Source organism: Phyllobates terribilis, unplaced genomic scaffold (assembly GCF_046119375.1).
Source record: "Phyllobates terribilis strain yellow unplaced genomic scaffold, ASM4611937v1 Scaffold_8__6_contigs__length_399053987, whole genome shotgun sequence".
NCBI lineage: Eukaryota > Metazoa > Chordata > Amphibia > Anura > Dendrobatidae > Phyllobates > Phyllobates terribilis.
The window spans coordinates 115,328,560-115,354,613 of NW_027362768.1; positions in this window are offsets into that span (position 1 = coordinate 115,328,560).

A 26,054-nucleotide genomic window follows, 5' to 3' on the forward strand; every position below is an offset into this window, starting at 1 on the left:
CCCGACGGAGGCTGGTTGGTCTTCCACTGTCGAGCACGAGGGGGCGTCACTCCTGGATACCTTGTGAACATCCAGGGAGTACCACCCCCGCTCCCCGTGGTGGCGGGTGTACGTAACCAAGTCACCTGGGAAGAGGTTCCGACCAGGGTGTCCCTTTTTCAGCCACGCCTCGACATCCCGCCGGCTGATGAAGACATCTTGCTCAAACTGGGGACTCCTGATGAAGCCCCATCCTGCCTCGTGGTGGAAGCGGATGACTTGCCCTTGATCCCAGGGGCTTGGACGGGCTGCCTCCTCCTGGCGGGCCCTGGACTTTGCAACCTTGGCGTCCACCTCGAGGCGCTCGCAGCGGACCTCTCTCTGCCGTCGCTCCGGATTGAGCTGGAGGATTTGCTGCCAACACAGCTCGCTCCTCTTCTGCGCTTCAGCCCGTGTCTCCCGGGGGAAGCCCATCAGGTCCCCCCTCCCTGGTTGTCCCAGGCCCACTCTTCAGCTGCCGGCCAGGTAACTGGAGGTGCGGGCAGCGGTGACAGCAGGGGCTGCTGCAGGTCCTCAGGGAGTGCGGACCAGTCTGGGTTGGGGTCGGTGGATACCCCAGCAAACACAGGTTCCTCCAAGACGGGAGGCGGGAGGCAATGCAGAGGCCTCTAGCTCCAGGGCAAAGACCTGCTCCCAGGTGACCGCGCCAGGTAGCAGATACTCAGTCATGTGGTCCTGGAGTGGCATGGTGGGCTCAGCAGCCAGGACGGGGGTATCACACTCACCAGCTCCTGGCCTGCACGCGACCTCTGTTGCTTCATCCTCCCGAGTTGTTACTCCTTGGCGGCGGGCCCGGATCCGCTGCAGCATTTCTTCCCGCTGTTAGAACCCTCCTGTTAGATTTTTGCTCTTTTGTGTGTTGCGGTCACGTGACCAGCTGCCTATATATTCCAGCTTCGGACTTCAGTGTTTATTGCCTGTCTCTTTAGCCAGGTGCTTCGGTGCCTATCTCTGTCTAGTTTGCTTGGTCCTCTGGGACCTCTTGTACTTTTTGTCAGTTTGTCTTTTTGCTTTGCAAAAACTTCTGTTAGGAGGTGTCCCATTTTTGTCCCAGTCCTTAGTTCTTTTAGGGACCCCTCCCTTTATTCTATAGGTTTCCGTTCAGACTAACCGAGGACGAAGGCGGGTCTGTTCACAAGGAACAGGCTGCCCGCTACATCGTAGGGATTCAGCTTAGTCTTACAGTAGGGACAGCTTTTCCCATTCTGTCCTTAGTTTATGTTGCAGATCATAACACCCGCCACGTGGCGGACGCCGCTTGCTGGGCCTCTGCTACCCTTCGAGCAAGGTCCGGGGTTTCCTTACGGAGAAAGTCAAGATCTCCCAGGGTCAGGGATATGCCAGTCTCCTCGCCGACTGGAGAAGGACCTGGGCCGGGTTCAGAAGGCTCCTGTAGACTCCCCTCAGCAGCGTTCATGTCTGCTCCTGAGGATAGTAAGTCTCGTACTGTTATAGCCGCACCTGTTGGTTTTCCCCGTTCCCTCCTCTTTTCAGGGCGGCTCCAGGGCGGTAAGCTGACAGGCATGCCTTCGGACATCCCATCCGTTTTGACGGGCACTACCCCGCGGATAGTCTCTAATGGAAGGGGCAGTCTGCTCTTTTGGCGCCATGGGGCCCACGATAGGAGGTGCTAGAAAACTGTCATTTCTGCACATTATGGCGTCCGTTCTTCTTGGGCGGGCGCCATTTTAAGTGGAAAACGACAGTCTAAGGCAAAAGGCGCACAGTACCCGGTAGCAATGGGCAATTTCCTTCCGTTGCTGTGGGCACGCAATCCTGCCGACTACGCCAAGTATGTGACGCTCACAGCCCTACCCTGGGAGATGGGGATTCTCGGAGCCGGGTCTGATGTTTGGTGGATTGTATCCGTGGCCTGGATCCATTCCGTGCCCAGGGCCATCACATTAAAAAAAGGATGTAATGGGCTGACAGGGTTAGTGTTCATCAAGTGGTAAAATTGACTACGCCACCTGTGGTGTCTGGTGATGGCCACCAGCGCAGCAGCAGTCCTCTGAGGCAGGATGTAGTGGCAGCAGGATATGGTGCTACTCCCCACAGGAGGAGCAGGGCCTCAGGGCAGAGAGGCGGATGGGGGGAGTTGTAGTGGAGGAGTTCTGGTGCTGTGCTGTGTGGTGCAGAAATAAAGAGACCGGAGGCCATAGGGGTAGACTTCCAGGGTTTTTACTCACGGTAGAGCATGCAGCTGCAAGGCTTCTCCCTGCTCCTCGCGGGGCTCTGCGGCCACCAGGACCGGGGGTCCGACAACCTCCGAGTAATTCAGGTGCTTTAATCAGGACCCCGCACCAAAGTGTTCCTAGAGTTCAAATTAAGTCCTCTCCTATCCGCGTGTATAGAAAGGCCGGGTCTCCCTCTGGACTATGCACAGAAAGGGTATGGGTGGTGACTCGGCTCCATTACCCAGTGGGATCCACTGAGCCTCCGGGCTTCTCCCACTGAGACATAGAGTAACAAAGTCAGATATCAGGGGCAGGTACCCCTTTTGCAGCAGTAATCCCTCTGACTTTGCCAGAGTAGCGAGGACAGGTGGTGTATACCGCTCCGTCTGCATCCTCCTGGGATCCTTTTCTTCGGTGGAGCTAGACTCCTCTGCTCCAGGCTTTCTTGGGTAGGGACCTTGACCGGGTAGAGACAACCGTTGACTCTTGCCAGCTCCTCGACTCAAGGTCAGAGGACAAGGACCGTGTCCCCATCAACTGCAGGTTCACACAGAAAGCCACGTTCAGTGATGAAGATCACAATCAAAAGACCATAAGCCCAAGATGGCTGTTTATTAAATATGAATTATTAAGTGTAACCTACATGTCCGTCCTCCACCCTCACCTACTACTTGGTTCTCTCTATCTTTTGGTTCCCCCATCTCCACTTATCCTGGAAGGGGCAGCACTGTAGTGCCTATTAGCCCCCTCTGCAGATGGGAGCAGTGTAGTGTTGGATGCAGAGGTGTGGTCCTGACAGTTGCACCATCCTTACCTCAATGGAGAGATACCACACCCCATTAAAGAGGTGCAGTATCCCTGTGGCGATTGAACCCTCAGGGGCGCCACATATATACTGCCCTCTCCCCCCGTCCATGTATATCTGCTGCCCTCTCCCCCTATCCATGTATATATGCTGCCATCTCCCCCTGTCCATGTATATATGCTGCCCTCTCCCCCTGTCCATGTATTTATGCTGCCCTCTCCCCCATTCATGTATATATGCTGCCATCTCCCCCTGTCCATGTATATATGCTCCCTCTCCCCCTGTCCATGTATATATGCTTCCCTCTCCCTCTGTCCATGTATATATGCTCCCTCTCCCCCAGTCCATGTATATATCCTCCCTCTCCTTCTGTCCATGTATATATGCTCCCTCCCCCTGTCCATGTATATATGGGATGCTGGCGCCGCTGTGCATCGCATTTTTTTAAAAAAAATAAATAAATGATAAAAAAAAACACTCCTACTCACCTTCCTTCTTCTCCTGCTCAGCGTCCTCTCCTGTAGCCGGCAGCTGACTCCAGCATCCTAGAAACGGGGGCGCATGATGTCACTGCCATGCGGCCAGTCGCGTGTACGCTGACATCAGCTGCTAGCTGCTTGCCTCTGATTGGCCAGCAGCGTTTATTGCGGCACATGGGCCTTGGAAGTACGTGCGCTGCAATACACTTCAGCTAGATGTTCGTTCGAGAATGCACATCTAGCTGAAATAAGGGCTAGCGTCAGCACTCAGCAGGCTCAGAGTTCTCATCCGCCTGGCCTGATCCAATAGCGCTAATGCTGCGGCGATGGCGTGCGAACCCACTGGGAGGGCTCTGCGTGCCCCCTCTGGCACACGTGCCATAGGTTCGCCAGCACTGGTATACGACAAAAGGTATGTATGAGATATGGCTGTACATATGCAATACATATTAATATTTTAGGATGGGCCTTGCTAATAATTTTAGCAAATAACTATATATTTCTTGATGAATTTGAAATATGACCCTATGAATAGGTCATAGGTTCGCCAGCACTGGTATACGACAAAAGGTATGTATGAGATATGGCTGTACATATGCAATACATATTAATATTTTAGGATGGGCCTTGCTAATAATTTTAGCAAATAACTATATATTTCTTGATGAATTTGAAATATGACCCTATGAATGTAGCCTACAGCTTAATTCATACAATTTTAATTGGAGATTTAAGGGGTTGTCCACTTCCAGGACATCCCATTCTTCATATAAATGTTTGGCCCCGATAAAATAAAAAACCTTATATTCACCTCCCGTGACAGCGCCATTGCAGCGTTGTCAGCACTCGCGGTCCCATGGCTTCTGTGCGGTTGTTGTGACACGTGAGCCAGGTGCCCAAGTAGTGCCGGCGTAACTGTCTCCGCCTTCTGTCGAATTGAACATGAAGAGGATGTCCAAGCTACAGCTGATCTCTGACTTCCTCTCCATGTTCAATTTGTCCAAAGGCGCGGCCAGTGACTCCAGCGCTGATTTGGTCGCCTGGCTCACAATGCACAACTGCAAGGGGGCCCCGGGATGTCAAGTGCCGACACTGCTGGAATGGTGCTGGCCTGGGAGGTGAGTATATACTTTTTTATTTTATCTAGGCCAAGCATGGGGAATGAGAAGAAGTGGTCCAAGTAGTGGACAACTTCTTTAAGCAATTGTGGGTGGAAAATGGCTACTAGTGTTCTTCAAAGCTAATTCTGACAATAAGTGTAAAATGTTGTCTGTCGCTTGCTATGACTACCTTATCTCATATAGCTGAAGACATGTGTGTGAACCCTTGGGTCATCTTTGGGGCTTTCATTTACAAGGCATCTTGTATCTTAACTAGGGTTGAGCGAGTATATTCTGTCCGAGTATGATCGGGCCGAGCTCCGAGTATTTACAGCTGCTCGGTGATAAGGTTAAATCGCTCCCGTGTGCATGATTTGCAACTGTTTGACAGCTTTATTACATGTGAGGAATGTGTAAGAAATAGACATTTAAATTATACTATTCATTTTACCATATAATTTCGTACAAAACTGAGTAAAAAAATCCTCGTCCAGTGAAATTGTTAAAAAATAAAATTGCATTTCTGCCATTGTTTTTTTGGGTTTTGGTTTTTACCATTCTTTGTGCAATAAAAACGGCCTGACAGTCAGTATGATTGCAGTGATACAAAACTTGTCCAGCTTTTTTTTTGTTATTTAAGTGGTAAAAAAAATCTGAAATTTATAAAAAAGGAAATTTGTTTTTGTCTCCATTTTCTAAAATGCGTAACTTTTTTATTTTATTGTCGACAATTTAAATTTAGCTTTTGGTTTTAGAGTGCTGAGCTGACTTTTTTTTATTGATATCATTTTAAGGGCACATATGATTTGTTCATTTTTATTAGTGTGGTAACAAATCAGTTGTAATAGTTTTGTTCTCTCTTTAGAGTTTAACGTATGGTTTAAAAAATGTTATATTTTCTAGGAAACTATGATAACAAATATGTTATTTTTTATCTATTTTATTTTTAATGAGGGAAAATGGTGGGTAATTAGAAAATCTAAAGATATCCGAGGCACTGTAGAGATACTTATAAAAATCCAGTCTTTATTTCAAAATCTTTAAACATCACAGGAGTGGCCTTTCTCCAGCCTAATATACAGTCACTGTATTTTAGACTTAAGAAAGGCCATTTGGCCGAAATGCTGCTCTATTTTTGTCTCTTCACTGCTGTGATGTTTTAAATATTTCGGAATAAAGATTGGATTTGGGATGCAGAAGGGGTTGTCTAAGTAGTGAGCGACCCCTTTAAATACTGCTGTCAATTTCATGATCGCTATGTAACAAAACCCACCGAAAGCCATCCAAATCCTCATGTGAATCTCAGCCTGTGCCCATAGGAGAACCGTGATCTCACTATATTCCGCAACAAATTCAAAGATTTCCAAGGCTCCAAAGAGATCCTTATCATGCATTTTGTAATTGCTAGGTCTCTGAAAACAAAGTTTCCTCTCTTAATTACAAGTACATTTTTTTAAGAAAAAAAAATTTTGGTCAACCATAGCAGGCCAAGTGGTTTTTGCAAATTTAAAACCACTGTAATTTCACACAAGCGCATTAAACTGTATCGATAACAATACAGTCAATTTTTTCACCAAAAAGTAAACAAATATCAACTGCAGCAGCTATATATTTAGCAATGGACTGTAAAGCCCTAAGCCCTGCCTAGAGGCTGTACTCAGAGGTACTTTTAGTACGATGGTTCAGCATCAGCACCAGTATCACCACTAGAGGACTCTGATTAAGGAAACTGTGCACACACAGGCAAGGCAATTCTTGCATGTTTATTGGCTGTGTAAAAGGTTCCAAACATGAGGGGTGTTTATTCAAGCATTCAATCCGAGCACCAGCCAATGCTAGACGAATGTCGAGCATATCTGAGCACCCAGATACCTGAGTGATATCTGAGTATCACTGAGCACGTTCACTTATCACTATTTAAATCACCTATAAAGCAGACAACGCCTTAATAAATCTTCAACAGTACAAGCAAATATGATAAACTTGTAATAGATCTCATAATAGAAAGTGCCACCTAAAGTCATTATTCACTTTAAACAACAACTAAAAATCTGTCTTGCTCTCTTTTTAATTTTATGGTGTAGGAGGAGAAGCAGAATGAGATAAGCAAAGAAACAGATTAGGCGTCACCTTTTTAGTAATGGTTTTACCTCCCTCTAGAGCTGTAATCAAAGCAACCCTACTCAACACTGCTCTGTGCTATATATGAGAGACATCACTGCAGTTAGTCACGACCCACTAGCTCTGAGAAAACAGATTATTAAATATAGAGGCTACAGAGGGGAAGAATTGTTGAAAAATGTTGTAATGACTAAGTAACATAATGGCCAAAATTAGTGTTATTCCTCATGTACACACATGACAGCTTATTCTAAACAGTCACCTGAAATGACAGGTACATTTTAAATACCAATTAACAGATCTACGGCCATCCTTCTACAGTCAACCAGAGCATAACACAAATACTATGCGGGTGGGTCTTTTGATTTTTATCACTTTAAACTAAGGATACAGTTACATGGACTGACCAGTGGCACGATATGGTGACCAATCTGTAAACTTTTACTGATTGATAAACTTTTACTGATTGGCGGTCACTTAAATGCCTCTTTACACATGCAGGCCACAGTAAATTACGTGCATTGAGCAACCTGTACTTGATTGCTCAGTTTGCCTAGGCTATATATATACAGTACATTCTATGTTATTGGCATTGCGAGCCCTGTTTTCACAGGACGATGCACTGCTAAAAAATGATATTTCACTCGATGGAAGAGCTTTTTAACTTATTCAGCTGGTGATTGGCCGCCTGTTTAAACAGCAAGATAACTATTAAACAATCATTTTTAACAATGCTAGTTCACAATTAACTTGCAATGTAAATGCATCTCAAATGGGTTGTCATGTCTTAAACTACAAGTTTGCACTAACTCTATATGAATGAAGACATGTGAATTCTCACACTGTGTGCACTGCACACTGAGAGGATTCTCCAGTGTCGGGTGGTCATGTTACCGCCAGTATGTGATTTTCATACTTACAGACACATTCCGACTAGACTGTGTCCGGCCTACTTCAGTACATTTGCATTGAGTGAGTCCGCACCCATTTAGTCGGCACGTGACCATTTGTGTGCAAATCATATACTTGCGGTCACACCAGTTAATCCCAGCTCCAGCACCGGAGAATCATCACAGCATGCAGTGCGCACGATGTGAGGATTCACAAGTCTACAGTCACATAGAGTGGCTGAAGACTTGTAGCCTGAGGCAGGACTACCCCTGCAAACTACAATCAGGGTCAATGTCCTAAACAGTACTCTGAATGTATGCCCTCTAAACAGTCCTTTGAATGTATTCCCTATGTTCTTTTTGAAAAAATTGTATTGTATGAGAAAGACATAGACAGACAGATAGATAGATAGATAGATAGATAGATAGATAGATAGATAGATAGTGTTTCATACATATATCACTGTAGTAAATAAGGTATGCCTATGTATATTGGAAAAAGACATACAGTATATACTAAAATGCCAAAATTATGCATATGTCTGGGTAATGTACCGTAAGTCTTGGATCATATAATACCCAGGAAAATGTTGTGATATATAAATCTTATTTGAACTACGCTAACATTTACATTCCAGTACAAGACATACTTAAATTATTAGCAAGAATTGAACAAATGGAATAAATACCATCATTCTGTAAATCTTTGGAATAAAATGTAATTCTTCCTCTACATCTCTGCTAATGCTAATATTTCACAAATGCTCTCTTGTCAAACAGTAAGTTCAGCGTTAAAAAATAAATTAATATTTTAGCAGCATTTTAAGATGTATGGGGAGAGCCGGCTACTGGGGATCTGCTTTGTACTTCTGAGCTATATACCTAAATCTCCGTAAGACTTGCTTAGGCTTCAGATTACAAAAATCTGCAGAAGGAATTTACATAACCTGGATTTCAATTCACAGTCGTTGTAGAATTTCAATTGCCAATTCTTTATAATATATCCATATTTTTATTGGTTTAATCTTTGTCTGGAAAAAGGGAAAGATGCCTTTATTCAACCATTTAAATGTCATGGATTTTTTTATATCTAGATCCGATTGAAGATTTTTGCAGAAGATGATGAAAAGCATTTCATATTGTCTGTTATCTCTGGTTTACATATATAGTTTCATGTCATAGTTTAGTAATATCAGCAATATGGAAAACTTTAAAAGGAGAAGTCTGATCAAACATATTGATTAATTATCCATAAAATAGTTAACCAATATCAGATTGGTGGGGGTCCGACACCTGACACCCCCACCATTTTGCTGTTATTTGCTCCTGCGGAAGCTACGTTAAATTTGTGGTGGCCACTCCTGAGTACTGCAGAACAGCTTCTATCTTTTGAATTGGAATTATTCTGCAGTACTTGTCAGAGGCTGCTACACACTGAATGAATCTATTCTTTGCAATTCTGATTAAAGTGTTTCTATCCGGTGTCGACAGGAGCAAATAACATTGGATCAATGGGTATGCCAGGTATCGGACCCCCACCGTTCTGATATATAAATGACCTATACTACATGACATTCATCATGAGTCATGACCCATCAATATGTGTGACCGGGTGACCCCTTTATGTATTTTATAGCAATATAGTTGTTTGCTGCTAGAAACACAATTGTATTCCACATGAGCTAAAGTATATTAGTCAGTAAAATATTACAAATCAGGATTTCTCTACCGATATAAGTACCGGTATATGCTACTTTACAGTGAAACTAAGACCACGGCCCCACTAGCAGAATTTGGTCAGTATTCGGTCAGTATTTATTCTCAGTAACGGGAGCCAAAACCAGGAGTGGGTTATAAATGCAGAATTGATGCACTTGTTTCTATTATACCTTTTCTCTGGCAGTTCCTCACCTGGCTTTGACTCCTACTCCTGAGAAAAAATACTGACCAAATACTGATAGTGGGGCCATGGCCTAACAAGAATAAAAGGGGTGGTCGAGAATTAGAATACCATGCCATCTTCCAAAAACAGCACCACCTCTTGTCTGAAATTTGTGTCTGTTATCACAGCTCAGCTTTATTGAAGTGATCTACAATACCCCACATACAACCTGATTGCCTGTTTTTGTCAGTATGTCGCCATATTTTTGTGTTCAAGGAAAAAGACGGTTTACAGTGGATCCCCAAGCACCGCAGAAATTACTACTCAAGGGTGACCTGAAAATTTATGCCACTTTTTTTTAACCATTCAGAAGAGCAAAGATGAGAGAGATGAGAAATGCAAAATTTAGCTATGATAATTATTTGAAAAAATGGACTGAAGGAATTTTCATACAGATTTTGGAATGTACTTTGCAACTGCTATAAATCCATGTGAAATCTTAACTGGTCACATGTGGATAAGCAACATTGAAACATTCTAATCTAGATCAGCCTTGAGCTCACCATACACTGTAGATAGCTTTTAGTCAAATGATATTTCAGCCGATCGTTTAGCTGGCCACTATCTAGTCTGACTCCTTTTAACACCGGAGCACTCGCTTGGCCAAACTCTCCAGTGTTCTCTATGGCAGTACCGCTGCCAGACATCTCTGGGTATTTCTATCGCTAAAATCCTATCCCAATATGTAGTAGGTGTAATAATAATAATATTAGCAAATACCTTCAATTAAAAATGTAGTATAGTTCTTCTAATTCGCTATGTCACTTACCCCATGCGCAGGGCATTGCAGTAGCTTAGGTATCCATGGTTACAACCACTCATATAGAGATAGTTAGTTGTTAGTGGTCATAACCTTGGATACCTAAGCTACTACAATGCCCCGCCCATTGGGTAAGCGTCATAGCTAATCAGAAGAGCTATGCTACATTTCTAATTGGAGTTATTTGCTATTATTATTATTAATATTACTACACCGAAGACATATTAGGATAAGATTTTGGAGATGGAAATACCCCTTTAACTCTATAGAAAAAAGAATTGTCAATTCGAAATTGGTCATGTTGGATCCTTAACTCCCCCAACAATCATCTTTCGGGGGCCTCTATAGAAATTAGTTTAGACTGTCATTCGAACCCATTTGGCCGAGATTAGTCTAGTGTGTATGATGGTTTTTAGATTTGCACTGCCTTTTGCACTGCAGGAGAAATGGGCTAAATATGGACGAATATCGGATTTAGCAGTCTGAAGGAAAAATTTCTTTTTCATACAAATAAATAAACCAGTGTATGAACTTGGCATCGGATTGATAGGGTCAGCTCTATACTGGGTGCAGACAGGTGTTTGGGACAGCCTTCATGCCAGATAAGATTCAATTTGCCAAAAAATGAACAATAGAGATGATTGCTGCTTTTCCCCGTTAGATAGCACACAGAACCAAAGAACCATCTTAGCACAATCCAATATTTTAAGATCATCTTGCACCCCTCCCTGCTTGATTATAAAACAGATTTTAGACTAGTACCAATAAATCTCTAAAAGCATCACCTGGAATTACTAATCCATGGCAGAGACATTCATCTCTAAGGACATGTTTTTGTTAGAATCTATGTTGTTTTACTTTTCGGCCATCTTTTTGTGGTTTGCTGGCTTCTAGTCTTTTCCTCTGGTGCTGGGTGTCTTGGTCACGTGATCTCCTCACTCCTTATTACTCAGCACCTGTCTCCCATTCCTCATTGGACATCAGTGTTGTTACGCTTGTGCTCTGGCTTAGTTGCCTTGTTAGTTCTTTGTGCTTAGGACAATTGATATCCTGGGACTTCTTGTTCCACCATTTTTGTTTCCTTTTATCTTCATTTCTGCAACTAACCTTTCTTGTAGGAGATCTCCTGTTTTTGCTCCCAGTCCTTAGATCCTTTAGGGACACCCTTTCCCCTTCCTTCAGGTCTTCGTTTGAGTTCAGTGCAGGATCGTCGGTGGGGCTATTCACAAGGAATAGGGCACCCACCCCAGTGTAGGGTTTAAGCTGAGTCTCAGTGCAGGGACAGCTTTTCCCTCCTATTCCTTAGTTCTTAGTTGCAGAACATAACAGTATGTCCAGCCCCGTTTATAAAAAAAAAAAAGTTTTCTTTTTTTCTCCTCTCCTCTTCCTGGATTTTCTTCAGTATGAGTACCATTCAGGAGATTGCTCAATGCTTGCAAGGGTTGACTCTGGAGGTTGCCGGTCTTCAGCAGTACGTGAGTAAATACCCTGCAGAACACTATGAAGAACCTATGGTGGGATTACCTGAGTGTTTCTCGGGGAAACGACAGGATTTTTTTCCATTTAAAAATGCTTGTTTGTTGTATTTTCGGCTCAGACCTAGATCTTCTGGGAGTGAACTACAGCATGTAGGGATTATTATGTCTCTATTGCGTAAAGAACCTCAAATCTGGGTGTTTTCCTTGTCTCCTGATGATCATTGTTTGAGGTCTGTGGAGGCATTTTTTGATGCCATGAGTTTGCTGTATGATTATCCTGATCAGTTTACATCAGCTGAGGCAGAGTTCAGTCGTCTCAAGCAGGGTTCTCTTGATGCTGAAAGTTATTGCACCCTGTTCAGACGATGGTCTGCAGAGGTCAGGTGGAACGACCCTGCACTCAAGTTTCAGTTTCTGGCAGGCTTGAGTGAAGGGGTTAAAGATTTGCTCATTGCATTCCCTGCACCTGATACTTGGCAAGTTGCCATGCAGTTAGCTATCCGTGTGGATAGAAGGTTGAGGTCCAGACAGAATGAGGAGAAGTTTCCTATATTGCTGGATTCTGTTTCTCACGATTTTCCTGCCGACACTGGGGAACCTATGCAGGTGGGGGCAAAGTCATCCTGTTCCAAGGAGAGGGACAGGAGGTTCTCTGAGGGACTTTGCTTGAATTGCGGTAAGGCTGATAATTTTTTAAAGCAATGCGAGGTTCGCTTTAGGAAAGAAAAAAAAATGGTCAGTAGTAATAACACTCCCGTTCGCATTGCGTTTTAATGTCTGCTGGGGTGTGTTTTCCTGGTAATACCACCTGTCAGGGTTGTTCGATTGAGTTTCAGGTAATGGTGGATTGTGGTTCTGCACTTAATTTGATTGATCAAGAATTTCTTGAAAAGTATAAGTTCGGTTCTGAACCTTTGTCATCTCCTTTTCCTGTGGTGGCGATTGATAATACTCCACTGGAGCATGGGAGCATTCTTCGAAAGGTCACTGGGTTTCCGCTTACTATGAATATGGAACATCAGGAGCAGATTGATTTATTTGTACTTGCCTTCCCCGGTCGTCCTGGGGTTGCCCTGGTTAAAAGTGCATAATCCTTTGCTGGACTGGTTGTCTGGTTCCATAAGATCCTGGGGTTAGGGGTGTTATGGTAAGTGTTGTAATGTTCACATTGCGGCTGTTGTGAAGGGGGACTTACCTGAACCCATTCATTAATATTGGAGGGTTTTTTCGGAGGTGGAGTCGAAATCTTTACCACCTCATAGAGATTACGATTGCACTATTGAGTTCGTCCCTGATGCTAAGCTCCCAAAGAGTCGGTTGTTTAATCTGACAGTTCCCGAGAGGGAGGCTTTGAAAGAATACCTTCAGACTAGTTTAGCTGCAGGTCACATAAGACCCTCTACGTCTCCTGTGGTGGTTGAGTTCTTTTTTGTCAAAAAGAAGGTTGGGGGTCTTAGGCCATGTCTGGATTTTCGGGAGATTAATAAGATCACTGTGCGCAATCCTTACCCATTACCACTTATTTCGGATTTGTTTAACCAATTGACCAGAGCTAAATGGTTTTCTAAGATTGACCTTTGTGGGGCATATAATTTGCTGTGGGTGAAGGATGGAGATGAATGGAAGACAGCCTTTAACACCCCGGAAGGTCATTTTGAGTGTTTGGTGATGCCTTTTGGGCTTACCAACGCTCCTGCATTTTTTCAAAATTTCATCAATGACATTCTGAGACCCTTGATCGGTAGGAGTGTTATTGTTTATCTGGATGATATTTTGATTTATTCATAGGATCTTGAGTCTCATTGGCAGAGAGTCCACGAAGTTCTTCAGATACTGAGAGATAACACACTCTTTGCTAAATTGGAGAAGTGTTTGCTGTCCAGAAAATTAGTTTTTTGGGTTACTTTGTCTCTTGTGATGGTTTTGAGATGGACCCGGTGAAAGTTCAGGCTGTGCTGGACTGGCCGAGGCCTGAAGGTTTGAAGTCTGTACAGAGGTTTTTGGGGTTTGCCAATTATTACAGGAAATTCATAAAGAATTTCTCCGACATCGCTAAACCCATTACTGATATCATCAAGAAGGGTGCTAATACAGTCCAATGGTCCACTGAGGCTGTTGAAGCTTTTGAGTACCTCAAGGAGAGGTTCAGCTCTGCTCCTGTTCTTATCCAGACGGATGAGACCAAGCCATTTTTGCTTGAGGTGAATGCCTCATCTATAGGCGTAGGGGCAGTTCTGTCCAAAGAGGGAGAGGATGGGGTGCATCCCTGTGCTTTCTTTTCCAAAAAAATTTCTGAGATAGAGCGCAACTATGATGTTGGGAATCGTGAGTTGTTGGCTATTAAACTCTTGTTTGAGCATTGCGACATTTTTTGGAGGGGGCTCGACATCCTATACAGGTTTTTACTGATCATAAGAATTTGATTTATCTGGACGCAGCTAAACGTTTGAATGCCCATCAGGCTAGGTGGGCATTGTTTTTTGCCCGGTTCAATTTTTTCGTAACCTTTGTCCCGGGGACAAAGAATGTTAAGTCTGACGCTTTGTCTCATAGTTCCTCTCCAGCGGTGAATTCTGAGAGGGAGGAGTGTATTTTGCAGAGAGGGGTGGTGGTGACCGCATTGGATTCTGAGTTGGAGAATAGCATCCTAGGAGCTCAGAGTGCGGCACCCACTAAAACTCTGTGTGGTAAATTGTTTGTGCCTAGAGCCTTGAGGAGAGCGTTGTTTGTTGAATGTCATGAGTCTCGGTTGGCGGGTCACCTAGGTATTTTGGAAACTAGGAAGTCTATCGGTCGGAGTTTCTGGTGGCCAGGGTGGCAAAGAGAAGTCATCAAGTGGGTGCCTCAGTGTTCTGTGTGCGCTAGGTCGAAGGCCTCTTACGCTGCGGCTGCGGGGTTGCTGTGCCCCTTGGAAGTTCCTAGTTCGCCATGGACGCACCTTGCCATGGATTTAATCACTGATCTGCCTGTATCGGAGGGTTTTTCTGTCATCTGGGTTGTTATGGACCGGTTTAGTAAAATGTGTCATCTGGTTCTGTTCAACAAGTTACCTTGCGCCAAGACTCTTGCTAAGGCTTTTCTGAAGGAGATTGTCAGGCTCCATGGTGTTCCCATGGACATTGTTTCCGATAGAGGGCCACAGTTTGTGGCTCGCATTTGGCATGCTTTTTGTGACAGATTGAAAATTCATTTGTCATTCTCGTCGGGGTATCATCCAAAGTCCAATGGACAGATTGAAAGGCAGAATCAGGATGTCGAGCAGTTTTTGAGATGTTTTGTGGCAGACAATCAGGAAATGTGGTCAGAATTGCTACCACTTGGGGAGTTTGCCCTTAATAATCATACTTCTTCCTCGACTGGGTGTTCTCCTTTTTTTTGTTGTACTGGCAGGTATCCATCTTTTGGTCCATTTTCCAAAGTTGGGGCTGCTGTACCAGAGGAGGACAATTTTTCTATTGATTTGGAGAGGGTTTGGACCAGTGCATGCCTGAATCTTACAGGTGCTACCAGGAGATCAAAAAGGTATTTTGACAAAAAAAGAAAGGAGTCCTTGTTTGTTGTTGGGGACATGGTTTGGTTGTCCTCTAGTAATCTTCGTTTCAAAATTCCTTCTAAAAAACTGGGGCCTAAATTTGTGGGTCCTTTCAAAGTGGTTCAGATTGTCAACTCGGCAATGGTGAGGTTGGGCATTCCCTCGTCCTGGAGGATAAATTCTGTGTTTCATGTGTCGTTACTTAAGAACGTCTGATAAGCATGTGAAGCCTACTGTTCCTCCTGTTGATGAGGATGGTGAATTTGAGATTTCTCGCATTTTGGATTCCAGGTGGCATAGAGGGAGATTATAGTATCTTGTGTCCTGGAGAGGTTTCGGCCCCGGGAATAATTCCTGGGTGAAGGCCAAGGATGTCTCGGCCTCAAGGCTAATTAAGGTTTTTCACAGGAGATTTCCTGGTAAGGCTCGGGCCTAGAGAATCTGGAGGATCCTCGTAAAAGGGGAGATACTGTTAGAATCTATGTTGTTTTACTTTTCAGCCATCTTTTTGTGGTTTGCTGGCTACTAGTCTTTTCCTCTGGTGCAGGATGTCTTGGTCACGTGATCCCCTAACTCTTTATTACATAGCACCTGTCTCCCATTCCTCACTGGATATCAATGTTGTTACGCTTGTACTCTGGCTAAGTTGCCTTGTCAGTTCTTTGTGCTTAGGAAATTGATATCCTGGGATTTCTTGTTCCACCAGTTTTGTTTCCTTTTATCTTCGTTTCTGCAACTAAACTTTCTTGTAGGAGGTCTCCTGTTTTTGCTCCCAGTCCTTAGATCTTTTAGGGACACCCTTTCCCCTTCCTTCAGGTCTTCGTTTGAGTTCAGTGCAGGATCTTCAGTGGGGCTATTCACAAGGAATAGGGCACCCACACCAGCATAGGGTTTAAGCTGAGTCTCAGTGCAGGGTCAGCTTTTCCCTCCTATTCCTTAGTTCTTAGTTGCAGAACATAACAGTTTTTTCTGTTATTGGATCTATTGTGGTGCATACTGCTCACTACGCAGCACCCCTTAGCAAAAAACTTTTTTTGTGAGGAGTAAGTTGGTTCAGTTTACCCCTTTCATCAGAAACAAGTGAACTTTGCTCACTACGTCATCACTAGCCCAACAGGAATCTCAATGAATTAAATCCTACTAATAGGTTTTGTAATAAATTTGTTTTTAGTTCAAAACAAACACTGCTTATAGATATAAAAATAAAAATAACAAGTCATTTAACTTGTGGATGGTTGGGGTCCGACTGTGGAGACCCCCAGCGATCCCAATATTGGAACTCTGGAATACTGAGAATAAGAGGCTCTACAGACCTGTCTTGATTGGAGCAGATGTGCACATGTTCAGCATCTACTAAATTCATTGCCTAAGAGACTGTATGAAAAAAAATTAAAAGCAAAGCCACAGTAAGAGGAATTAGAATTCCCCCAAAAATTCAAGTATTAACACAGCAAAAAAGCAAGCAGTGTTTACCTGCCCAGGTCTCAGAACTAATGCACTACCAGGATGCAGCAAACCCATATAATAAAGATGGTGGCAAAACAGATGCAAAATACTGATGAGACAATCACTCACAACGTACCAGTTCATGGAGGAGGTGATTGCTTAGTATTTGGATTGCACACAAAAAAGCTTGTATAGGGCACTGTTCAAAGACAGGTAGTGCACAGTGTCTGGCTTACAGCCTCTTAATAATGACCATATTATTAGACTAGATGGGCTGCCCAGCACTATCTAAGTGCACCTAATGAGGACAGACACCCCAGTTTAAAAGACCAACATTTATGGGCCTTGCTGCACACTGAATATAGATAACATGCAAAAAATATATTCAATAATTTTCAGACTATAAGACGCACCGGACCATAAGACACACCTAGGTTTTAGAGGAGGAAGATAGAAAAAAAATGAAGCAAAAAATGTGGCCATGATGCACTTTTATGGGGGAGGCTGCTGACACTGTTATAGGGGTAATGTCCCTCAATTTTGTACTAATATCCCCCATCCTGGTATATATATGCCCCCATCCTAGTATATATGGCCCTCCCATCCTGATATATGAGGCCCCTCATCCTGGTATGCATGGCAGCCCCATCGTGGTATGCATGGCACCCCCATCCCCATCCTGGTATACATGGCCCCCATACTGGTATGCATGGCACCCCCATCCCCATCCTGGTATATATGGCCCCCATCCTGGTATACATGGCCCAAATCCTGGTATGCATGGCACCCTCATGCCCATCCTGGTATGCATGGAAACCCCATCCCCATCACGCTGCACTTGTAAAAATATATATAAACGATTATACTTATCTTCCCTCTGCTCCAGCAGCACTCTGTTCTGACGCCAGCAGCTTATTTCAGTATGTAAGCAGCGCATTACGTCACTGCCATGCACCCTCACATGCTGAGGTCGCTGTGGGAATATTCACTTCTTCCCACGCCAGGGACTATGGGCATGGAGAGTTGTGAATATTATTTTTCCTTAATAGCGTTAGCTGCAGCCACCAGCTCCTGTAGCTGCTTGGCAATTATGTGTGCCCGCTATTAAAGAGAATGAATATTCCCTGCTCTCCACTTCCATGGGTGTGGGGAGCAGTGAATATTCATTCTCTTTAATAGCGGGCACACGTGATCGCTCAGACGCTGCTGGAGCCTGCTGCTGCGGCTAACACTGTGCACGCTATTAACAAAAATGAATATTCACGGCTCTCCATGCTCATAGGCGTGGGGAGCAGTGAATATTCATTTTCTTTAACAGCGGGCACAGTGTTGGCCGCAGCAGGTGACTCCTGCCTCCTGTGACCTGCTCCTCTGCCGCTCCCACCACACCTCTCACCACCCACAGCCGGACTATAAGTTACCGTACATCCGGACTATAAGACGCACCCCTCCACTTTCCTCCAAAATTTTGGAGGAAAAGAGTGCGTCTTATAGTCTGAAAAATACGGTGTGTCAAAACTCAAAAGTAATCCTGCTGATCCCCCCAATCAGATGTCCTTGTAATTTAGAGCACAGGAGACGTCTTTGCCTGAACACATTAACATCTATGCAGAAAATGGATACTCCAACTTCACAAACAAATAAAGTAAATATAAAGTTCAAAATATCGGTTAAAGGGTCAGATAATAGCATGGCTAAAAAATTGTGCATAGCAGAGCAAGGGCATCTATACGTTTCAAGTGCACTGCACCTATAGTCCAGGGCACTGCACTTGGAACGCGTGAAGCTGGAATATCCATTTTCTGCACTGATGAAGGGCCCCAGATCTACATTGCAGTGAAATATATATTTTCCAAAATCAACACGTCCATATGAAAGTAGAAATCATTAGCGAAATGCTTTTATGCAGATCATAATTCTCTATATTTGTGGCCTTTCACAGAGGAAGCTGACATGGCCAACTTGATCATACAGTATGTGCTTTGTCCTAGACATCTAATTTATTGTAGCTTCAGTCTTTCATCCTGCACTTTATTTCTTGGAGACAGGGTTGCAGGCTACTTGATTGTAATTGATGCTAACGTCATATAATCAACTATTGTATTTCTAGTGCAAATTAGATTGGTGCTTCTAATCTAATTTTGATATTTTAAGCATGATAAGCTATCTGTAATTGGAAGGATTTATTAAGCTTAATTCGGCAGAAATATTTTAACTATTGTAAAGAGACAATGTTACATAATCATGACACCTACAGAGCTAATTATCATCCCATCTGCTATTTTTTGTTTACTTTATTAATCATTGGTTGCATTTATAGACCTAAAAATGTGGGATTCAATTTAGAATAAAAACAAACCCTTTTTATGTAAATTATAATGAATTGCACTTCCTCACAGTTTCTGATGGGCCAAGCTGTCACCGCTTTTAAGAGCAGAATGAAAAGTATATGTAATTTATCCACTGATGCTGATGAATTTTATTTTTTCCAGGGACTTATAATAAAATCTAAAAAATCAATTTTTAAAGTTTTTAGGTGGCACTGAGTTATATGACATTTCTTATAAGCATTCTTGACACCACACTGTCTGATAAGTAGATCTAGAGATGAGCGGATCAGGGAAAATTCGAATTTGCCTGTTTGAGCAGATTTTTCTGTGAAACTCGATTATTCTCTACGATTTAAATGTCTCTTTTTATGCTTTAGGATCTCTCATAAATGCAAAATGAATTAAAAAAAAAAAGTATTCTCACCTTACCGCTCACCTCTCCGGCCCCTCTGCTTTTCACTGTCACCTGTCTGCTCCTCGCCGCATCTTCTTTTCGCTGTGAGGACTGAATTCTTGGGCCTCCTCATGATAGCCTGGGACTTCTGGCTCTGAAGAGGTCCAGGAGGGTTCTGCGCAAGCGCACATACGGTCACTACATCATTATATCACAATGTGCAGATGTTCAGAACTGTCTTGGGCTTCATCAGAGCTAGAAATCATGGACTAGTGTGAGACCAGGGATTCTGCTCTCAGCGGCGGTGACAAGATGCAACGAGAAACGGATGGATGAAAGTGAGGGCCAAAGGGGTCAGAAAGATGGACGGTGAATATAAATATTTTTTCATTTTTGACCATTTGATGACTCTTTATGGCTCAGAAAAATGGCAGTCAGTGACTTATTTTGTTGAATTCACTCATAAGTGAAATAAATTTTTTTCGCATTTTGGCCGATGTGGATGTTTGTAACATTTGAGTAGAATTCAGCCTCACTCAGATATGTACTGTTTGCTCATTTCTCTATGTAGTAGCACTATTTGTAAGCAAAAGGCAGAAAAGTTACCCAAATACAGAAAATCCATTTAAACATTCACACCTTTCCTGTCTTATCCAAAATACAGACCACAATACTGCTGTGTGTAAGTGGCTCAATCAAGGTTAAACAATGATAGACTATAGACAGTTTCTGCATATATACAGTTGGTATGGAAAGTATTCAGACCCCCTTAAATTTTTCACTCTTTGTTTCATTGCAGCCATTTGGTAAATTCTAAAAAGTTATTTTTTTTTCTCATTAAAGTACACTCTGCACCACATCTTGACTGAAAAAAAAAAGAAATGTAGAAATTTTTGCATGCAAATTGCCTCTTCAGAGAAAAAGAGGACTTGTACTCTATAGCACCACCTATTGGAAGCAGCAATCTTACAAGTCACAATCAACCCTTTAACGAGTCGTGCAATATGACTTAGGATAAAATCTAAATCAGAATCTCAATTTGCAGACACGGTGTTTCAGGCTGTTGGCCCTCGTCAGTGCAAAGTATGAGAACTAGTTTGGCTAGGTGAGCGGCTCTGGACTGAGGTCTAAGGGGTAGCGTTTCTCCTTATGGAGAGTGACACACCAGCTCTGGCACGTCAAGGTAAGGAGGCTTATTCGCCATGCAATGCTCCTCTGGGAAATTTAATATGCAAATTGCCTCTTCAGAGAAAAAGAGGACTTGTACTCTATAGCACAACCTATTGGAAGTAGCAATCCTACAAGTCACAATCAACCCTTTAACGAGTCGTGCAATATGACTTAGGATAAAAGCCAAATCAGAATCTCAATTTGCAGACACGGTGTTTCGGGCTGTTGGCCCTCGTCAGTGCAAAGTATGAGAACTGGTTTGGCTAGGTGAGAGGCTCTGGACTGAGGTCTAAGGGGTAGTGTTTCTCCTTATGGAGAGTGACACACCAGCTCTGGCACGTCAAGGTAAGGAGGCTTATTCGCCATGCAATCCTCCTCTGGGAAATTTAATATGCAAATTGCCTCTTCAGAGAAAAAGAGGACTTGTACTCTATAGCGCCACCTACTGGAAGTAGCAATCCTACAAGTCACAATAAACCCTTTAACGAGTCATGCAATATGACTTAGGATAAAAGCCAAATCAGAATTTTAATACATTTTTGCAAATTTATTAAAAAAGAAAAACTGAAATATCACATGGTCATAAGTATTCAAACCCTTTACTCAGACACTCATATTTAAGTTACATGCTGTCCATTTCCTTGTAATCCTCCTTGAGATGTTTCTACGCCTTCATTGGAGTCAAACTGTGTTTAATTAAACTGATAGGACTTGATTTGGAAAGGCACACACCTGTCTATATAAGACCTCACAGCTCACAGTGCATGTCAGATCAAATGAGAATCATGAGCTCAAAGCAACTGTCCAAGGAGCTCAGAGACAGAATTGTGGCAAGGCACAGATCTGGCCAAGGTTATAAAAGAATTTCTGCATTGCTCAAGGTTCCTAAGAGCATAGTGGCCTCCATAATCCTTAAATGGAAGATGTTTGGGACCACCAGAAGTCTTCTTAGATCTTGCCGTCCAGCCAAACTGAGCAATCGTGGGAGAAGAGCCTTGGTGAGAGAGGTAAAGAAGAACCCCAAGATCACAGTGACTGTGCTCCAGATGTGCAGTAGGGAGATGGGAGAAAGTTCCACAAAGTCAACTATCATTGCAGCCCTCCACCAGTCAGGCCTTTATGGCAGAGTGGCCGGATGGAAGCCTCTCCTCAGTGCAAGACATATGAAAGCCCTCATAAAGTTTGCCCAAAAACACATGAAGGACTCCCAGACTATGAGAGATAAGATTCTCTGGTCTGATGAAACGAAGATAGAACTTTTTGGAGATAATTCTAAGCAGTATGTGTGGAGAAGACTAGGCACTTGTCATCACCTGCCCAATACAATCCCAACAGTGAAACATGGTGGAGGCAGCATCATGCTATGGGGGTGTTTTTCAGCTGAAGGGACAGGACGACTGGTTGCAATTGAAGGAAACATGAATGCGGCCAAGTACAGAGATATCCTGGATGAAAACCACTTCCAGAGTGCTCTGGACCTCAGACTTGGCCGAAGGTTCAACTTCCAACAAGACAATGACCCTAAGCACACAGCTAAAATAACAAAGGAGTGGCTTCAGAACAACTCTGTGACCATTCTTGACTGGCCCAGCCAGAGCCCTGACCTAAACCCAATTGAGCATCTCTGGAGAGACCTGAAAAATGGCTGTCCACCAGCGTTCACCATCCAACCTGACGGAACTGGAGAGGATCTGCAAGGAAGAATGGCAGAGGATCCCCAAATCCAGGTGTGAAAAACTTGTTGCATCATTCCCAAGAAGACTCATGGCTGTACTAGCTCGAAAGGGTGCTTCTACTCAATACTGAGCAAAGGGTCTGAATACTTATGACCATGTGATATTTCAGTTTTTCTTTTTTAATAAATTTGCAAAAATTTCTACATTTTTGTTTTTTTTCAGTCAAGATGGGGTGCAGAGTGTACTTTAATGAGAAAAAAAATGAACTTTTAAGAATTTACCAAATAGCTGCAATGAAACAAAGAGTGAAAAATTTAAAAGCGTCTGAATACTTTCCGTACCCACTGTACTTTGACAGAAAAAAAAATCTTTAGTGGACGTTAACAATAAGTTTAAATTATCACTTTTGTTTCCACAAGCTTTGTATAAATCAATAGTACAATAAATGTAACAAACGTAATATACACAATTTGGGCAAAGGTATTGGAGCAAACCTATTAAAGGAAATTTGTTACCATGGAAAGGTCTATTTACCTGCTGATGTAGGATCATTCTCTAGGTAAAAAGTATTACAGTGCAGCCTGACCGCTTTACTAAAGGTGCTGCTATTAGAGAAAACATGTATTTATTTTCTCCCGGGAACGTCGGTTTTCAATCATAGGGGCATGAATTGTGAGTGGCTCTTGTAAGCACACCCTGGCACTTTGACTGACAGATGGCTCTGCATCATGTATGGAGTCTAGACAACCTGTTTATTGCTTCATCATAGCAAGACATTTTGGACAATTGTTGTTTCCAATTTTGTAGGAACAGTTTGAGGAACTCCTTTTCCTGTTCTAGTATGATTGTGCCCCAGTGCACAAAGTAAAGTCCATAAAAGCATGGTGAAGTTTGGGTGGAAGAACTTGACTGTCCCAAACAGAGCCCTGACCTCAACCTCATTGAAATGATGAAATAGAAAACAGATTGTGACCTGGCCTTCACTTCCAACATCACTTTCTGATCTCATTAAGGCTCTCCAGTATGAATGGACAAAAAAGTCCCAGAAAAACGCTAGAATCTCCATGCTATTGTCTATTGATTTGGAATGAGATGTCATGAAATCTTCTATAAGTGTAATGTGTAAGGATTCCATTTCCTTTGTCCATATAGTGTATCTTCCCTTAGAGGCAATGAGTTCAGGGTAGAATTTCTCTGTACATATGAACTTGGATTGTTTGTCAGAATGTTTTTCTCAGGTTTTTGTTTATAATTTGACCTAAAAGTCCTTCTACCTCCTTTTTAAATTGGAGGCAAAAGCAAGTACATTAGAAGCCAAAGGCAAATGAAATGAAAAATTTACTTCTTTTTCCACTTATGAGCCCTTTCCTTTCCTCCTACTGCTTCCTGAACAAAAACATCTGCTTACATCCATCTTGGTCACTGAGGGATTAGATAACAGCATGCTACTGATATCTAAAGAGGGGGAGGAAGGATGGAGGAGGAAGGGTGGAGAAGAGAGAGAAATGCAAAAAGTCACATCTGCTGCTGCTTTCTAGTAAGTATTTTTATCTTGCACCAGTTCTGAATTCACAGCTACTCTACTCAGTGCTTCTTTATCACATTCTCAGTTCTGCTGCTTCTTCTTCTGAACATGACCATAAAAGAGAAGGAATCCAGTATGCGTGATGAAGAGTAGTCTCAAAAGCTTACCATTTGTTACCATCTTTTAAGTTAGCCAATAAAAGGTATCAACCACTGAGGACTCTGACATTTTAAATTTTTTGTTCCAAGTGTTAGGTATTTTTGCTGGTGCTCCAAATGTTGCTGTCCATAAAGATTATCTGATGATGTCCTATTAAAGATATATATTTTTGCATTTTGGTACATATCAATATTTGTATGTATCTTTGCAAAAATATTTGCAGAATTATAATGAAGGTCTCAACATTTTCCCTAAATAACCACCTGAACTGCCCATAAACTATGTTGCAAATCTGACCTCTTATTACATTGACAGAATGACTGTGTTTGATGGGAGATGGTAACAAACAAATTAATTAATTAATAAAATGTAAAAAGTTATTAAATTGAACTATACTACTAAACATGTAAGATGGTTCATATTGACATTATCTGGTTGATATATTTAAATTGGGATTTTCTGGGAGCAAGCCATCTTAAAAAGGTCTGAGTGCCTTACAATGTTGAAATGTGTTGTTTATATGTGGAAAAAAACTATATAAAATAATAATAAAAAGAAATTATCATTTACTGCACGTGAATTGGTTGGTTGTTATGACCAATACTGCAATGTGCAATAATGATATGTACTGTATATGATGTTTTATACAGTACCGTATTTTTCAGACTATAAGACGCACCGGACCATAAGACGCACCTAGGTATTAGAGGAGGAAAATAATAAAAAAAAAATTAAGCAAAAAATGTGTTCATGATGCACTTTTAAGGGGGAGGGGGTCTTCTGCTGACACTGGTATAAGGGTAATATCCCCCAATTCTGACAATATCCCCTATCTTGGTATATATGCCCCCCCTTCTTTTTTTACGTGGTCCCCATCCCCATCCTGGTATGCCTGGCATCCCTCCTTCCTGGTATGCATGGAACCCCTCCATTCTGGTATGCATGGCACCCCTCATCCCTATCCTGGTATGCATGGCACCCCTCATCCCTGTCATGGTATGCATGGCATCCCTCATCCCTATCCTGGTATGCATGGCACCCCTAATCCCTGTCCTGGTATGCATGGCACCCCTCATCCCCGTCCTGGTATGCATGGCACCCCTCATCCCCATCCTGGTATGCATGGCACCCCTAATCCCTATCCTGGTATGCATGGCACAACAATCCCCATCCTGGTATGCATGGCACCCCTCATCCCTATCCTGATATGCATGGCACCCCTCATCCCTGTCCTGGTATGCATGGCCCCCCACATCCCTGTCCTGGTATGCATGGCACCCCTCATCCCCACCCTGGTATGCATGGCACCCTTAATCCCTATCCTGGTATGCATGGCACCCCTAATCCCTATCCTGGTATGCATGGCATCCCTCATCCCTATCCTGGTATGTATGGCCCCCTCATCTTTATTCTGTTATGTATGCCCCCCTCAGCCTTATCCTGGTATGTATGGCCCCCTCATCTTTATCTTGTTATGTATGGCCCCCTCATCTTTATCCTGTTATGTATGGCCCCCTCAGCGTTACCCTGGTATGTATGGCCCCCTTATCCTTACCCTGGTATGTATGGCCCCCTCATCCTTATCCTAGTATGCATGGTCCCCCTAATCCCCATCAGGCTGCACATAAAAAAAAATAAACACTCATACTCACCTTTCTTCTCTCTCCTCCAGTGCTGCATCCTGTCTGCCCTCACTGATCTCTCCATGTGAGCCGCGCATGACGTCACTGCCATGCGCGGCTCACAAGGACAGATCAGCTGCCGGAAGTCACTGCACCCCACGCTGGGACTGTGTGCGCGGGGAGCAGTGACTTCACACTCCTTCATAGACGGCACATAGTGTAGCCGCGCTGCAGCTCCTGCTGCTGCCGGGCTATCGCGTGTTCCCGCTTATTAAAGGGCATGAATATTCACCCCTCCCCACGCCCATGGGCATGGAAAGAGGTTGAATATTCATGCCCTTTAACAGCGGGCACAAGCGATTCCGGCAGCAGCAGGAGCCGCAGCGCGGCTACATTGTGTGCTGCTATT